The sequence below is a fragment of the Hippichthys cyanospilos genome, chromosome 1, assembly GCF_059441005.1.
Source record: "Hippichthys cyanospilos isolate Australia breed blue-spotted pipefish chromosome 1, RoL_Hcya_1.0, whole genome shotgun sequence".
In the NCBI taxonomy this organism is placed as follows: Eukaryota; Metazoa; Chordata; class Actinopteri; order Syngnathiformes; family Syngnathidae; genus Hippichthys; species Hippichthys cyanospilos.
The window spans coordinates 28,665,564-28,685,100 of NC_142369.1; the positions used below are offsets into that span (position 1 = coordinate 28,665,564).

At 37.1% G+C, this 19,537-nt stretch overlaps 1 protein-coding gene across 1 annotated transcript in view; it reads left to right on the top strand.

Annotated features, from left to right (window-relative positions):
- The window catches only part of LOC148430006 (transmembrane protein 132C), a 121,820-nt gene that overhangs the window by 1,039 nt on the left and 101,244 nt on the right, over positions 1 to 19,537 (top strand). The gene's annotated exons all lie outside the window — the stretch shown is intronic.

Below are 19,537 nucleotides of genomic sequence, written 5' to 3' on the forward strand. Positions count from 1 at the left end.
ACCACTCAATGAGAGGGATATTAATGTTGGAGTTTGTCCCAGTGTGCTTCTTGCTGAGTATGCAAATTTCTATTACTGGTAAATCACCATAACTCAATTACATGGTGCACCAAAGGGGATAGCAGTTTTAGACAGGCTGAAAGAAAGAAATCTGAGGGAAAATCAACTCCCATAGCAAATTAATCTTAACTGCTAACTCCTTACCGAATGAACTGATACACATGTGCAAACACTTGAGCGTTTATTTAACCTCACAGGCAAAACACAGTTCAGTACTTACATTCAAATGTAGATATGGTTAATTCTACATAATCTAACTGCATCTGTTATTGAATATTGGCATCCACCTTGCATTCAGTCTTTTCAGTTGAAGACTCTGATTTGACAGCTGTGGTATGACGGCTGACTGAGTGTTTAATAATAATGTTTGCCCATGGTTCAAGGTTTTCTCAGTAACCACAGTGTGATCCTAATTGGCATGGTGTGTCATAAAGCCGCACAACACCACTTCTCACTACATACTGATGAAAATTGATAAGTGTCCCAGGAGATAGCACATCAAATCCATATGAGAAAAAAAAATGCCTGTGCAGCATCAAGCAACAAATAGGAAGGACAATTTTCTTGTATAGTTTTGACAGTTTACTTTGATTAACGGTGCAATGTAATAGAAAACATTGCACAGCCGACATGATCATGGGATCTTTTTTTTTAAATTATTTATTCCTGAAAACACTGGTAGACTCGAAAAAAAATGTTAATCACTTTCTCTTAGGAGAAGAATGTTCCAGGGAGTGGGCCTGGTGGTATTCCTGAGAGGAATATCCAGTCTTATGTCACTTTGTCATATCCATAAGCTTAACAAGATCCAAAAAGGGATCAAGGAAGGATATCCGTCATTCAACATCTCTAAGTACTCGGTGCACATCCCATGCTGTCAGCCCTTGCACATCTGGATATTGCTTATCCTTAAGATTTTTTCAGAAGACACCAGCAGTTTATGTAGCCGGAGGGACTCTCGCCATGGAAGGCTTTTAGTTGCCTATCTTTCGTTTCCTAAACCAAGTCTTAATTGATGAGCTACCGCCCCCCACCATTACAAGCACTCACAATTGCTTTACAATTACTGTAAATGTCTGCAGGCTTTGCCTTAACATATTTTGAAACATGTTGAGTAGGTGGACACTTAGCCGAATCACTTGCACTGTCGTTATCCATAAAGTGGGAGTGGGAAGTCTACATTGTTGCTTTCCATTCATTGAACTCAATAAGGTTTCTCCCCCTCCTCTGTAAATTCATGTCATCATTATAAAGTCCCATACTATTTCCACTAAGTCCATTTACCCTGTGGCAATTGGCTTATTATTACAGTCATGGACTCATTGAATGAATTAATTATAAGGAAGAGGAAATCAGGGAAATCATTGTGTGCGTTGTGGTTATTAATGTTCTTATGTGGATTTTCGAGACGAGTGAGAGTCGTTGAAATAATTAAACATGCTGATGCAGTGCTGTATGCACTTTCATCAGTGTTTGAGGTGGGGCTACCCAAATAATTCTAAGTTCACAGACATATTGCATTTAACTTAGATTTGGTATAAGAAAAAAAACAGTAAAAAATACCATGATTAAAAAAAATCTGCTAGAACATTACATTTCTCGGCAGACATATATTTGATTGAAATAGAGGGAATGGTGACACTTATTTTTACTGCCCAACCATTTTATTTTACCATGATACCACAAATTGTCATTTGTGCACCTGTGAACAGGTTTGCTATTCGTGCACTGCACTGATATTGTATTTTTTTTTAAGTTCATTAAAGGGACAATGTGTAAGATTTAGACCGTTTTTCATTACATACAGCAGGAGATGCTGCATTTACCATTGTCCGTAGCTATAACAGTCATGAAAGCCTCCAGAGGAGTACCACCCCACGTGTAATGTAATTTAAATATAGTAGACTTACAATTTTATTTAAAACACATTGTTGGTCGTTAAGAACACATTTATTGGCAAGTTTTTTTAAAATTTGTAATCATTTATTCCTTTTTTAATGAAAAAAAAAGCCTAAATCTTACACATTGTCCCTTTAATGAACAATTTAAAAGCTTGTTTGCTGGTGTGGTACCAATCCTGCAGTATTAACCCCATGTTAAGAATGCAAGCCTGAATCAAGTAAATTTGATCTTAGCTGAGTGAGGTCGGAATGCCTGTCCTAGATTTATAAATCTGTATTTCCTCTAGTTCAATGCTCATGTCTGACTCTTCAGGCTTTTGTAATTTGTACTATGGATTACCAACCATCTTAAATGTTTAGCAAGTGACAGCTTCACTTCATTGAATCCCTGGGCAGTTAAGGCAGTTAAGGCACAAAGTAGTTTTTTTTGTTGTTGTTACTTCAAATAGGCTTTTGTCCAATAGTCGAATCACTCTCAAAGAATAAAAAACATTTGCCTTTGTACATTTGCCATCCTTCAAGGTCCAATGATATCATCAGCAAACCAGCAAAAACCAATCTTTAGAGCTGAAAAAAGACACGCTATGAGTCAAATCCAAATAAAACAATCTAAATGTTTGAAATAAGTAGTGTGGCTCACAGTTTGTTGAGGAACTAATAACTCCAGATTCAGCTTCATTTTAAAAACAATTTGCATTTGTCTGATGAAACCAATCACAACATTTGAGGTTAACTCTGACGCAAGTTCAAATAAACATTTTAATATTGACTTATATTTATGATTTGCTTAGCTTGTATTTGTGTTTTCTTTACTGCGAGTGCTTTTGGTCATAAAAAGAATTACTTTTCATCTTTAAATTATGACGCAATGAATCTTGCAAAACCATGTCTGCAAGAGTTTGCTATAAAATTGTATCTTATTTCCACAGTCTTTTTTGAATAAACAACTTTATTGTACCTTCCAGGAAAGCAAACCAAATAAAACAAATATTAACATTATTCCAAATAGTTCATTTTCATTATTTTCAGCCAAAGTAATTTATTGTAATGTTCTTCTGGGATACTACAATGTGACAAATCACAAGATCCATTTATACTCCAGCAAAAGGAGTGCAGTTAAAGCTGATTTCTTCTCATCCGCTTTTATGAGAGAACACAAATAAGATTTGGCAAATGTCAACAAGAAATACATTATTATTGTACAGCAAACAAAATAGACATAACTTGCACCGTTCAGTCCAGTTTAATGCCAGTTTAAACTCAAACAACAATAATAAACATTGTTGAATGTCGCCTCAAGTCAGCTGAGATGGGTCCCAGGTCGCCCACAACCCTAATGAGGTAAGCCTTATACAAAATTGATAGATGTTTATACATTGTGCAAAGGCTCAAACTGTTGGGGTTATTTTTCCACGCTGCCTTAAAAAAAATATGCATCCCCTAATCCAATTTGCTCTGGAGACGTGATCACAAAGATCTGGCATTCAAGAGAACAGAGCCAACGGATGTGTGCAGAGCTGCCACAGTCTATTAGAGGTACTAGAGGCCAATGCAATAGAGCTATTGAAGTGACAGGTACATATTGTCAAGGCCCATTGACTTCTTTGCGGTGCAGCTGATTGATTGTGTGCAGAGCATGTTAACATGGCATTGTTATTCAGAATGCTTTGTTCATGCTGCAGAATTTATATTTTGCCTACTCCTACTAATATATCCTACTTCTATCATTTTGAATCATCATTCTTCAAGTGTCTGATCAATTAAAACAATGTATTGTTTATCTCTGATAAAAACACTGATGGTGATCAGTCAGCGTTGGAAATTTCCATCCATTTATTATCGATATTGTTTAGCTTGGTGAGGGTTTGCAGCATATCCCAGCTGACCAATGACAAGTAGATCACCAGTCAAAGGGCACACACTGAATAGACAGAACCATATACAGTCACATTCACGCACAGTAGAACGAAACGAAATCTGACAAGTCACTGTGACACTCTTGGAGGCAAAAAAATCAAATGATGGATAAAGCATATAGGTAGTTAATGTGCCTTGACATGACACATTTTATAATGAAGAGCCAACTAATTAAGTGGTTACATCCCTCTTTAATGTAAAATATACGTATCATTCTCAATATAATAGTTTAGGGATTCCAATCATGATAAACGATACCATGATAAAAAGTTGTTTTACAAAGAACTTTGATTTACTTCTGCTTAAAGTCTTCATGTTCATTTTAATAAGCTAAAATATCATTTCATTCCGCGGCACCTGGCATATCAGTTGGTAGTGTAATTGGAATGCAAAGTGTTTTGAATGTGTGTATCCCCAGTTAGCCTTGAGATATTCACCAGTGCCTAAACAATGTGATGGTAACAGCCATTTTTGGACTAACAAGGCAGACATGGTTTAGGTCTAATAATCTTCATCTTTCAAACCCATAAATTGAGCATAAATGTATTCATTGACACCCCCAACAGCAAGAATTGTCCTAAAACAGCCTGTACAATACAGAATCCTCCATCACATCAAGTCTTTTGACTCATATCCATGACCATACAGATGGCCCTTGCAGGTCATTTTGGGTAGCTGTGACTGTGATGTATAATATACAAATGTCTTCACCTCCACATATCGATCTTTATCAAAATCTATAGTGCCTGTTATGCGTTCAATCTATATGCTCTGATGTCATCCCGATGCTGCTCAAAGCCTCGGTATAAGTTGGAAGCCTGCAAAGGAGGACTGAGCCGTTATCGAACACCAACGTGAGTTGCAGCTGCCTGTGTCCTGCATGTTTTACGGTTTTCTCTCCTCAACACACCTATTTCAATTGATGAGCTCATTAGTAAGCTCTGCAGGAGCTTAAATGATCCTAATCTTTCGTATCAGCTGTGTTTGAAAGAGCAGGTTAGAAAATATGCAGGACAACGGCCCTTGAGGACTGGAGTTTGACACCTATCCTATAGAGGATGTGGCCCAGAGTTACACTTGTTTACATCCATCCATCCATATTCTATAACCACTTATCCTAACTAGCGTTGCTGGCTTGCAGATGCCGATCCCCGCTGTCTTTGGAAAGTAAGCAGGGGACACCCTGAACTGGTTGCCAGCCAATTGCAGGGCACGTAGGGACCAACAACAATTTACACACCCAGTCACACTTAAGGACAATTTAGAGCTGTGGTCCCCAATGGCCAGTTCACGGCCAGGTCTTGGTCCGTGGATTAGCTGGTACCGGGCCACATTGGCCGCACCAGAAATAATGAACTTGTTATGGCCCATAAGCGTAGGCTATTGTCTGTGTTGTTTTGCCTCCCTCTTCAGGCGTTTCTGAGTAATTGATCTAATTTCAGTTCATTCCAAACTGTGGTACATAAGTTGATTTAATCACATAACACCTCCAGCTCATGGGGCAGTGACAACATCAACTGAACAACACACTAGTTTCCGTGTTTACAGTCGCTTGAGCTCCAGTGTTCTAGTAACTTCCACTTGCTGTTTGTGCCCGCTTGTGAGTTGTTTTGGTTTTCTTTTATGCAACATGAGTGTTTGTTTGTACATTTCATGTTGTACAAACATTTAGTTAATTTGTTTGTATCGTGATTAATGGGGTGTTATAATTGTACTATGTATTTATATAATGTTCAGTTTTACAAAATATAACCTTCAGCGATTGAAGACAGAACTAAACAGCTCAAATATACTTTAGTCACTTTTCTGTTGAAGACTGTTCGCTATCTGTCAATTTGTGTTATGACACACACTGAGGAAAGAATAAAACTATTTCCTTTTTGTGTATAATCAGAGATGAAAATTATTTTATGTAAAACTGTCTGTGTTCTTAGTGTATTTAGGTCACTTGAGCGCCCAAACTTGAGTGCCCAAATTTCACTCACAAATAAGTTAAATGAGTAATATACAGTCTTTAGGAAGGGGCAAAGGCCCACTTAAGAGATCCGTAGGGATTTTAACCCCTGGGCAAATTTTGACCCAACGGGGGCTTTTAGATGTTTTTGATGTGCGATATCAGAGGAAAACCATAGGTACCCCAAAGGTAACACTAGGATGCTAAAACATTGCGTCGATTGTCAAAATATAGTATGTCGACTTTCAACATGCCGTCCTGCCATCCCTTCTAAATGCTTGCAAACGGGAGATCGAGAGATATCAAATTAATACGGGCTCATGTTTATAAGAATATTATAAAAATAACTAAAAACAGAACAAGAGTAATACACAGGAGACATAGTGAATATTAAATTATATGATGAATAATGGCAACAAAATAATAAACTACCCAAAATATTGTGTAAAAGAAAAAACATATTGGTTATATAAAAAAAATACAATATACTGAATATGAGAACCGAAATGCTGCCTAAAGTCTGAAAACTGTGATCAATAATTATCATTGATTTTGTAGTGAAATCTCTACCTTTGGGATGTTCACATCAATCTTTGAAAATGCAACAAAGATTGCCTCATTATTTCAGAATTTACGGACAGTAAGCATTTTGCTCTTCATAGAGGTGCTCACTACACAACGGTCATATGGCTTCATGAGGAAAAAGCTTCATCCATTTAAGAAAAAATATTTGCGCGATTGATGCGGTTTTCAGAAATGAATGTGGGTATAGACAGCACATAGAGATGTCGCCATACATTTTAGCGACGAGTGATTAGAGTTTCGTTACAGTGCACCACATACAATTTCTGGCCCTTATGTTTAAGCATTTTAGATGTGCGATGTACTGCGGTTTCTTCGGCTCTTGCTATTTGAAATACGCACTATGCAAAGTTAACAGACATGCCATGCCATTTTACAATTTTACACACACAAATCTCACAGATTCACTCGGAAAAGTCTGATGTATTTGTCGCCTGTGCACATGGCACTATTTTCACCAAGGCTGTGATAGGCTGTTGCAGATAAGACATGGTCATCAATCAAACCCTATCACAACATTGCCTCTTTATATTTTTAATGTCTTAGTGATAAACAACTCAACATTACTATATCACCACACAAAAATGGCTACTATGAAACAGAATACACATAAATAGAAAAAAAACAAGGGGAGGCATGGGGAAAAAGGAAGAAATGTTCCTGTTTAAACGTTCCTGCTTAAATACATGTTAAATTAATGAATAAATAAGTAAATCATTGTTTGCAAAGACACTTGATAATTGTCACACTGTTGCAGCAATGTTTCTTTTCATATATTCTCATCTCAAGAGGAGGCTTCTGCCCAGTCTTGACACACTCTTTTAAGGGTTTCAGCCTCAAATGCTTCTGCCGTAGATGGTTCGACAATCAGGTAGATGTTAAGTCTTTTTTTTTCTGAAGGATATGTAAAAGGCTCCCTTGCACAATATAAGTGAGAATAAAGCCACAGGATTTTTTTTTTCTTTTTGCTTGTGACTTGTATTGCTTTCACTTTTCATGTCGTTTCTGCTCATTCTTTGAGAAGGCAGCGTCCTGGTGTGAACAACTTGCAATAATATATTTAGCTGCTGTGGCAACCACTGAAGTTGCTGATGTTGATGTGATCTACTCTTTATCCATGATTGCAAACTTTATTGAGTAAGGCTAATTTATCCTGAAAGAGTGAAGGAACTGAAGCGTTTTTGTCAGATTAGACTCTCCACATGCTTGACATCTTTCACGAATTGTATTTTTTACAGTCGCTTTGGGATTAACACAAGTATCATCTTTACTGCTTTGACAGAGGAGTAACAGTGCTAAGTCGGCATGATTCTCTAAGCAATACCCATGCCAAGGATAGGGAACTGAGAAAAGGATAAAGGACTTATAAAATTGCTAAGCTTGTCAGTTGCTGTACTTAACTAGTCTTTTTGCAGATGGAAGCCAGTGGAATTTATTTAAAAACTTCTCCATTTGAACTGTCAGAATGCCTGGGAATACGAACTATAAAGACGTGAGGGTTTGTCCAGAAATCTGAGTTTATAAACTCTGAGGTGACGGGAAAGTTGTTATGGGTCAGTAACCAATGTAACTTGACTTGAATGCATTCACAATAAACGTGAATTTTCTCTGACCAGTGATGACTTTAAGTACATGTCAGTTCATGTCAGAGCGTCAAATTACTCAAAAACAGTGTGTAGCACGTTTGGCCCATTTCCCAGAAAGAAAAAAAAAAAAACCTAACCTTTTTGTTTGCAAACTCCCAAACTCATTATTCAAGGATTAGAGTTTAAGATAGTAATCATGTGTATGGATTTTTTTCTTCAAATTATTTGTCAGCCACCACTGAGTTGACACTATCCTATTACAGTAAAATAAATAGATTACAAGAATGTAATCGTTTGACAGCACCGATCCTTGAGGGCTCATCTGTTCGAACAATTTGGTTATGCAGATGCATGACCACTTGGCGATGGTCTCACATTTTAACCCTCTAATGAAAGAATATGATTTAGAATGTTAGAGAATAGTTTTTTTTAATGCTTGCCTGATCTCTGTGATGACATGATTCTTAGGCCCTGTACACACCAAGCCGATGTTGGCCGTTGGAACTTATTGTGCGTCCTCACCTTGGTGTGGCAAAACGCCATTGGGGTTTGTCGCGTGGCGTCGGGACTACATTTTGTTATTTTATACTTTATTTATATCTCGTGAGCATATTGACATGGCCACTTGCATGAAAGAAAATGAAGAGGACTTTATCACCATGTTCCTCTATCTTTTTCATAAATGCTTACTTGTGTATAGTGTATTGTAGTTCGAATGTTAATACTAGTGTGCAGTATTTAAAAACGCATACCCTTGTGGTTGCAGTGATACAAACATCCTTATTTAGGTTTTTTTTTTTTTAATATTATATCTGAAAGCAGCTTCTTTCGCAAATCTAAAAGCAAACTATTCTTTAATTGGCCATCTTCATGAACTAGATTATAAAGGTTCATTCTTAAAAGAGACGCTATTTTGAAGCGGTATTTTTTGCTCTTGAACACGACATGCTGTTGTCAGGAAAAAGAGACATTTGATTTTGGGTAAAATGCATGAAGAATATGTTTTTGTAAATTGCTGATCCAGTTCCAGCTAAGTGGCAAAATTGAAAACCAAGACGCAGTGCTCTTCCCTAGCTACATCTCTGGTATGTAATAAATACATAAATAAATAAATTAAAAAAACAAGAAAATGTGAAACTCAAGAAAAACAAAAGCAAATGTTATTTCGTCCCTAAAGGAAATGAAGAACAAAGGTGCAAGTATTTCATACTGAAATTGTGTTCAATCACAACGACTTTTTGGCTTACTTCCAAAAGCAAGTGAGCCGTCATTTGCTCCAAAGAGGGGGAAGGGTCTTCCAGGTTAGAATGAAGAATAACTACTGCCGCTTGATGGCACCGAAGAGTACTACTTCAATCGCATGAGCAAAAATTACATAGTAGATGGCATCACTGCGGTGTGGTTTTTTGAACCGATCTGCCGACTTTAATAGGACGACGCTGTCGGGGTCCACGGCGACCAATTGCTGGGTTACTGTCTAGAGGGCCTTGGGGTATATTAAAGACTGAAAATTGCCAATAGGTGTGGATGTTTTTTTTTTTTTAACAATATGTGCCCTGCGATTGACTGGCCACCACTCGATCGATGGTGTGTCCGGCCTTGGACCCTAATGAGGACATGTGGTAGTAGGTATTCTTAGATGGATGAGAATCCTACGACCCGCCAAGGTTCAATATTTCCTTGAATTGAAAAGCGATGTCTCATTCACTCGTTCACTTGAGTTAACAGTTAAAACAAGGTAGCTATCCCACTTCATATAAAAATGGAATGAAAAAAATACTTTTAAACCAGCTTTTTTCCATTTTAGTCCAGTTATTTGAGCCTTTTTTTTTTGCTAAAACACTCGTGGTTTGTGAGTGTAAACGAAAAGTAGCCCAAACCATTTTTTTTTTTTTTTTTTTTAATAAAGTCTGCATACTCACATCTTACGAAGTTAAACAAGGTAAGGTAAATATTTAAGATTTTCTTTGACTGCAGCAACCACCTCCACTTGCTTGTCAATCTTTAAACTGACGTACTGCCTGATGCTCCAGTCAAATGTACAGCTTATGCTGTAAAACACAAAATACTCTAAGTGTACTGCACAATGAATTGTATTTTTGAATTTAACAAATATCAACCACCCTAATGACACCAGTTTTGATTTCAACCACGAGTTTACCAATGTTTAGTTGATGCACCCGTAGTTCAAGTCAATTAAAGAATGATAGCAATGAAGTGTTTTTGGAGGTTTCTACGTTTCCCACCTGCTGTCCCATTCATTTTTAAAACTAAATAAAAAATATCTCCATGTACACTGTCAACATGCAGGTTATTGGCTTCACATTTTTAATAGCACATTTTACAATGGATTCACTAATTTATAAAGGAGTTGTGTCAAAGCAATACAGACAGACATATTTTACACCAGGAAGTACTTTAACCTGGGCTGAATGACTCCCTTGGTGCAATAAAACGATGATAAGGGGTAGATGATAACTTGCTGTCACGCCATAATATTTACTGTTTCCCAAAGCAAAGAAATGATTGAGAGTGTGCAATATGTGGAGACGTATCTCAGAAGGCTGGCGGTTTGTGCTTGTCAGAAATAAAACAAGATTACTGCAAAGCACATAGACCTGAACTGTTTTCCTCTAAAACATATTTTCCAGTGACATGGGTTTAGCTATGGATTTGCATACAATAGTGCAATGAGTGATGGTGCTGTGTATTCACCCTCCGTGTGTACTTTTAAAAGAAAATGTACCCGCCTGAAGTGCTTTATTGGCATGATATGAGTAAATTAGGTCTATTAGTTAACATGGATTATTTAATATGGGTAGAGTTCACCACCGTGTCTTATTTCCACAGCAAGAAATTCATTGCAATGTATCATTGTTTTGAGAATGCAGCTGCCTCCCTGCTTGTTTTTCACTCTCATTAGTTGTCTTGGAAAAATCACGTTTTAGTTAGGCCTGCTGAGAATAAACTCAGAGAGGGGGTTTTCTTATTGTTTCTGCAGAGTGGCTTATGCGGCATCCATGAAATGATCATCTTCTATTTCCATGGGAGATTTTTCTCCTCACATTAAAAAGCTTTTCTTTTCTTTTCTGAATAAGAATCCTTTTGTCCTCTTGGATCACTACTGACGACTTAAGCTGAATAATAAGCTACTGTCAATCACAAAATGAGAGTTCATCTTGGCAACTGGACGGGAAGCCTGTGGTTTAAAAAAAAAAAAAAAAAAAAGCATGTGTCCCGCATTGCAGGCTGGAGATGTTTTTATTTTGTCACTGGTGGGTGAAAACGTTCCACTCTTTTCTCAGATGTAATCTCAATAAGAAGCACTTATCTCCCTTTGCTTTAGTATCTCTGGATCTTTTGCCAATAGAACTATATTACGTAGTTAATATCTGCTGCCAAAGACTTTGCTATACCATTATTCTGTGCAAATATACAGTACGTACTGGAGAATGTGTGCACATACCAAATAGACAATACAGAAGAACAAGAGCATACCAAATACAAGTGAATTAATAGCTAAAAGAAAGTCGTTTCATAATTTCTCCAGTAATCATACCTAAAATTCATATGAATATCCTAGAATGACTATGAGAAGTTATTATCAAAGTCAGGAAATCATGGAATGGTTTAAAGTTGGATTTGTGCAAGTATTACAAACACAGTTTTAGCCACACAGTAGTCTGTTCATATATCCACGTACATAGTATCAGTTAAGGGTATATTGTCTGTGTTGTTGATATTTTATAATGATATTTACTTATGGGAGCTCACTGAAAATGAATGACGATGTGCCCGTAACCCGTAAAAAATGACATGGAAAGTCACAGACAAAGAAAGAAACAAATAAATCCATACCAAGAACAAGAGCCCATTTGTGGAGGTAGAAAATTTGTGGAGACCGATCTGCAGATGCGAGCATTCCGCCTCTGTAGAGATCATCCTATGTCCGACCGAGTGATTGCATAGGAATTTTTTTTAAACTTTTTTCTAAACCTCATTATAAGTACATGGATTACAGAGCAAATCGTCAACTATTCATGCAATGTAATCATTTTTTTGTATTCATTTTTTACACTAAGAAATTCATGTTATCATCAAATGATGTGTGTGAGAGAACAGCATCTCTCATATCCAAAACAATCCTCAACAGTATCAAGTACCGGAGGTAATCTGTTATTAGTGTTTCCCTAATCTGGATTTGGAGTAATTTCAACAAAATTTCCCACGGGGCTTCAAACTATTTTGGCGATTCTTATAGGACAGAAAATGCAGAATGCGATGTAATTCTCACATGTAATTCCATTTAATAAGTCATTCCAGTATATTATTAAACTTAACTGAGCGGGATCTCGTGTCTCCATGCTTTCCAAGCACAGCTCACTCATCGTTAAAGTGCACTCGCAAAGAGGCCAGATGACTCTGTCTTGCAAATGCCTCTTTATTCATCCTGATTTACAATATCGCCTGCAATCAAATCGGGTTGAGGCAAGTAGAGATGAATTCCGGGGCACAGTTTATGTTTTAGAGTCTGGTCTAGTCCCAGGAATACTGATTGGTACACAGATATTTGCTTGTCTCAACCATGCGAGCCAAATACTTTCAGCCCCTTTGGCCCGCAGCCGAGTACACAGAATAGCTCAAAGGATGTGTTGTTCTCAGGATGCTCTGGGCCTTCGCCTCGGACTCTGCTGTCCACTCTTGTGAAAACACTGTTCCAGACATATCACAGCACCTGGAGGTCCCTCTCAGAAAACCCTTAATGACACCCCCGCTGACCAGAGCTACCGTGAACAGTGATGCAATTTCTCAGTTCCTCTTTTTTTCTTCCAGTTTCCCCTAAATAGGCCAGTGGTATTTACTCTTCATCGGTCGATACTCTTTAATCCCCAAGATGATGCTTTCTCTCATGAACTCAAAATAGCTCTTCCTTCCCCCAAGAGAAGGCAAAAGCTCATTACTCTTTATTAGCTCTTAGCATCTTAAACGTGGCCATCCATTAGGGGCAAGGCACCCCCCCCCCCCCCACACACACACACACAACGCAAACACACACACCTCGTTTCCTTTGCAGTCTGCCACCACGCATACACACAGGCAACACAACCTCATTTAAACTAAATGTTAAGCAAAAGAAATCAGTGCACGTGTAATTCTACTCATGTCTAACATGAGGAAGCACGTTCTCCTTTCAAAACTTCTCATTATGGTGTTACCTTCCCCTTGATACCTTGTACTTATCAGCCAGGCGGACTCCACAGACCTCTATCTCTCTGAATGATTCTTTTTCTATGGAGGTTGGCAAGAAGTAATACCATACTGTGTCAAGTATTGATTTTTTTTTTCCTCACTCTTCTTTTCTTGGATTTCTCGGCTACACAAAAGCATAAATCATCCCCAAATGATACCTGAAGGAAATATTGTATTTATTATTCTTGATGCGCAGTCACAAATTCAATAGGCCTTATTAATTGAAAATTGTGAGATATATGATGCAGGTGATTGAATGGGGTGAAAACTCACATCCTTCATCTTCTATGGCTACCATTACACACAGAGTGTGTAAGTACTTGTTCACTGAACTACATTTGTTCAAAAACTTTTTGTCTTTTAATGATCATTGAAAATTGCTAACAATCCATGAATGTTATAAACATACTGTACTACCTTTTCGGTTTTTGCCATTAGTTAACACATATGCCTCAGTTAATTTCTGTTTCTAAGAGTTTTCTCTTGTAAATCTCATCATGTTAGAAGAAGTGGAAAATGACCAGGTAGCCACCATTCCGCTGTGTCCACCTATATTATTTTAGAGGAAGGAGGAAAATGGCTCTTCTTTCCCTGGTGTCTTTCATAGTTTTATAGTTTACTCTCTTTTTGCTCCACCAGTCTGCCTAACTTCACAAAGTCCCCCAGAGCCTGCCTAACTAAGTCTATATGATGCTTGATATCTATTGTTCTCATCAGGGACCTGCCTCCTTTCCATTTGACAAAACATTACCACCAGTAGAGATTTTTGCTGATTTATTGCATTTTCTTGTCAAAGGGCTATTGTAGTTAGGATTATATCCTACCACAGTAGTTGCAATTTTTTTTTATTGTTCTTATCATTACTTTAACATTGACTTCCATTGCTGAAGTCCTAATGTAAGACTGTCTGACGTTCATATTATACACATTTTTACAATTAGATCTGATTTTGGCATGATTTTTGGTCTTCTAACTCCAAATGAGTCAGCTTTCTTCTATTAGACGCAAGTCAGCTCACATTTCTCAAAGCTCCTTTATTCTAGGACCATAGTTCTTGGACCATAGTAAAAAAAAACTAGTTCTCTCCCGTCTCATATCTGAAAAAGACTCCCATTTTGTCCTGGTCCTAGATTCAAATATCACCCAATCTCCCATACAGCTCACATTATACAGGTCGAGTAGTGTTTTGACACCGTTGTTGTGTATGTTTATGTAAAGAAAAATACAAATGGCTGTGCATTCATCTGAGGTTCTTTTATTTCTACAAATTCCTGCTCCTGTGTTCTCCCATTAACTTACTATCCTGCACTGCTCTTGTGACCGCCATTCGGCAAAATATACAAATAGATGCATAAAATAGGTTTCAGTGGTGATATTAGCTCATGAGTCCCATGTTTGTCCTTTTGATAGTTAACACCATCTCATGCAAAGATTGGTCTTTCTCTAGTGTCTTTTATTATTTTATTTTGATTCCACCATAGTAAGTTCTCATTTTTTGCTCGTTCCTTACCCATAGGTAGTGTCTTTGTAATTTACCTATTTTAATTTGCTGGAAGAGAAAAAGATGCACATTTCAACTTTAAGGGTGTTTATGTTTGAATCAAAACGTTTTAACCTCCAAGCTTCAAAATCAGACTCAGTCAGACTCTTTCCAAAGCCTTATAACGTCTTTCGACTTAATCATCTCTGTTCACTGTTTAAATTGATGCAGATAATCAAGCAGTACATATACAGTCTAATTTTTGGAGAGACAGCGATGGTTAAATTGTTGACGGTTGCCCCCGTGTTACGAAATTAATCCATTCCATGGTTGAATTCACCGTATGGCGGGCAATCCAAACCTATGTTAAATAGCTAATGCGTTTAGAACCCCAGGTAAAAACATCAAAATTGTACATACACATTAAAAATTGCTACGAAAATAGTATATCGTAAGTGCTACGTATATATAATATACATGTATACAATAAGAACCCTTCATGAATAAAAAATATAGAAAGGGTTAGGGTCTTCTTACTTCTCTGTTTAACATCACTATCAATCTTGGGATCCATGGCTAACCTGTTCAACTTGAATTAAGCAGCAAAATGCACATAAATACGGTTTTCTAACCACTCACAATTGATCAAAGCTTTACCGTTCTGCCATTTTGAAATGAGTGAGGCCAATCAATAGCACACCAGCATCTCCGTGAGGAGACGCCGACCAATAGCAGACCAGCATTGTAGTGATGCGTTGCATGAAAGCAATTTGACGGCAAGTGCAATTACCTAAAAACGTGAGCAGATGGAGGCAAAACAACAACAAATGCAGCCAACCCCCTAGGGTTATGACAGTTGTTTTTGTCACAAATCCGGGAAAATACGGTAAAGAGGGGACAAAAAAACTCAGTATTTCACATCGCAACATGAAAAAAACATAAGTCAGGGTCGCTGTAACACGGGAGTTCACTGTGTAAATATATATATATATATATATATATATATATATATATATATATATATATATATATATATATATATATATATATATATATATATATATATATATATATATATACTTTTCTAAATAATGGTAAGGAGTCTTTTTATTCTTATTTAAAGAGAATGAAATGAGCAGATACTAACACCTGATATTTTTTTCCTGGTTTTCAGCATTATACCAGTTATTATTTTACAATGAAATTCCATTCCATTCTATTCGTTAATTTAATTATGCATGATGTGGATTATAATTTGAATGCTGAATCAGATGTTTTTCAATAGCAAATGTGATATCATCTAATATGTATAATTAATAGAGTCTTTGATGTATTTTTTCTCATTGAAATATCTGAGCATGGCTGGTAGGTCAGAGCGCTGCATTTCATAGCCATGGTCTCCTAAATTGATACACATACTGTGCACAATCTTGCTCAACACATTCATTGTACACGCCCAAAGTACAAAGTAATGTTAAGAATTATGTATTGAGAGGCTTTTGTATTGTTTTGTTTTGCTTTTAAATATAATTTGAATGCATTTCAATGAAATCACTGAGCAAAACATTCCGGGATGCATTCCCAAGGCGGAGGCATTCAAGTAACCGATGTTCTCCACAAATTAACACTCTCCCTTTGATTGGCTCTTGGCCAGGAAATGCAAGGCATTATCTAGTTAATTAAGATCAAGAAACCATGCTTTTTAATTTTAGTGTATGTGACAGATGGCATATGGTCAAATGAGTTTGGTTTTATCCCTATAAATGTTTTTTCAATAAATGACTCCAGAGGTTGAACCCTATCTGAAACGCATTCATGCTCCCTAGTGGACATGACTGCTTATTGCAGTCTACTGCCTGGGTAACGCATTAAATCAATGTACTGTACACTTGATATATTGTTGCATGCATACATGCATGCATGCTAGGCCTTGTGGTGTTAGTTTAGTGCAGTGTTTCTCAACTATATTTTGTCAGGCCCCCCCAGAAAAGAGAAAAGTTTTCGCGCGCCCCCCCCAGTCGATGCACTGAATATAAATAAGATTATTATTGATGAAAATTGTTTAAGTATACCTACACATGTATCCTTTTTAACATTAACAACAGAAAAAGCAATATAAATCAACTTATAACAACTGTTAATTATTTTTATCTCGTTTATACGGGTTATAGCTTAGTCTAAAACGGAAAAAAAAGAAGTGCCTGAAACTAAAAGAAAATGATGAAAATTATTACTTTATTGCAATTACATTCCACATGACAAAAACAAAGCCTTTTTCCTGGGATCATCCACGCCAACCCCGGGGGGGCCTGCCCCACTATTTGAGAAGCACTGGTTTAGTGAGTTATGTCGTAAGTAACTTATTCAGGTAATTGAGTGATTGATAGGAAGGCTGTAAGGTTTAGCTTTGGCTCTTACATTAGGGTGACCAGAGGTTCGATTCTCTTGAACAAGGTTTATTTTGGGGGTGGGTGTGGAGCGGGGGGATTTTGTCTTCCAATGGCCGGTGGACCATTGACATGACAAACTGACTATTAGAAGTTGGGTAAACTTTCCAAAATTATGGACCAACAAAGACAGAATGGGTTCCATGTAGAGATGGGACTGTAAATGACGGACTACCAAAAACATGTAAATTGCAGACCTCTGCTCTCAAAATCTTATTTCACCATCTTTGAACAAAGTTGAATTGATTTTGTATTTTTGTAAACAAGATACAGTTTGTGGCTTATCTTTATAATGCATATAGAATACATTGACGTACACAATAGGTTGGCTAGCCGTTTGAGCAAAGTATTAAATACTTAAATGAGCTGCATATCTATTCCTTGCAAAGGTCTTCTCTTTGACTGTGCAGTAATTTGAAGAAGTTTAGCGGATGATTCATCCTGTCTGGATAATTTTCTTCCTTGCTGGTGTCATTATTATCATCAGAATATTATCACAGCGGCCCCGCAGAGCTTAAAAAAAAGATCCAATCCTCTTAGAATTTCATTACTGTTTTGATAATGATTTTTTGATCGCATGCTGAAAAATAGATATTCTGGCAAGTGTAATTTAATGCTTTCAAAAAGTATCTAAAAACAAAATCAAGCTGTCATTTGTGGTTGCTACATAATGTTCCTGAAATTACAGACACTCCTCTACATATGAACAAGTCTTGTTTCGGGCGTCCATTCATTTGTTGAATTTGTTCGTAAGTCGTTAGAAATAAAATCAGCTGAAAAAACAAAAAAAACGTCAAGCAGAAAAAAACACTTGTTTCGTGCATCGAGAGCTGCTCTTGGAGGAAAAGACCAAGTTGATCGCTGTTACTATACAATGGTTCAAAGGAACCAAAATAAAAGCATACCAAGCCTCAGAGCGTTTCCCTCTGACCTCTCAGAAAATTTCCTGCTTAACTAAATTGGAGAGCATTGGCAGGGAGTGCAATTTCCCCCTGTGCTGTACACTATGTTATAGCATTTTAGGCCCATCCCTATTATTCAAGATTCAAGAGTTTTATTGTCATATGCATCGTGATACTACACAATGAAATTATTCTTATTTTTATTTTTAGTTCCTGCTCGGGAAATGTGTCCCTCCTCGGGTCATTTTACCATTTGTGTAGCGATATCACTGCAAAAAAACAGCTTTATTGGGTACACCTGGATTACACTATCAAGCGGGGGAAAGACGTACTGAGCGGAAGGTTTGTTTACGATGGCATTGCTGGTGTTGGTATCACAGAAAATGCACTAAAAACAAAATCCCACTCACAGGAAATTCTGCTTGCATCACGTAATAATCATTCGATGGATGTTACATTATATCCCTATAGAGAGAAGGAACTAGGGAAGAGCCAAGACATAAATCCCATGAAACGAGATTAAGTCCACGAGAACGTCAAGAAAAAACTTTGGGAAATTTGCAAAATAAAGTAATGCCCAGTATATTTTTTTCCAGTTGTTAAAGTTTTGTTTTTATTGAAAAGATTGCAAAAATATTAATAAGGTAGAGTGCAAGTGGAAACATAAACAGGAGAGGCACTTTTGTCACAGTCTCATTTTTCAGCTGCAGCTGAGCTAGTTTCATAAAATTCACACTGCTCATGTTAGCTCTGGTGGTTTACTTTATTTATTTATTTTTTTTGCAGTTGGTATGCCAATATTTTACCATTCATGTCTTCAAATGGAAACCGAAATGTCGCTACATAGGTGATTTGAAAGTAATGAGCGCATACTGTATTTTGCCTGTCAGGCTGTTTCTATTGCGTGTTTTGGTATTGGGATGGAAATAAAACATGCATTTTGTTTGGTAAAAAAAACAAAAAACAAACAAACAAAAAAAAACAACCATAAACACAGAAGACCAAATATCAAATTTCAACTTAATAGTGACCGGCCAAACTAAAAGTAAGTTTGTTTGTATGTTTAGACTGAGATTATAGACAGTTCTCTCCCCATAATTACTTTTCAGTGACACAAGTGACATCAGATGCACAGAAAACAGATTTGACTCAACTTGGTATGTTTAATAGTGATCGATAGCAACAGCAAGCATGTCAGGATGTCATCATCAAATTATGCAGTTTTCCTGCCACAGAAAAGTAATTTGACCGCTCTCGGGGGCACTCGAGCACTGCTAGCCAGCGGCTAATGAATGCTAAAGGCTGGCGTCGTAAAATGTCCGCACAATTAAATTGTTATTTTAGTGGCCTGAATTGGCGTTTGAACATTCTTTTTTCAGAACAAAATTGAGTTGTTTACATCGGGAACTGCGACTTGCACTGGGAGGCACAAACAGTTTATGCAGTATAAAGATCGTC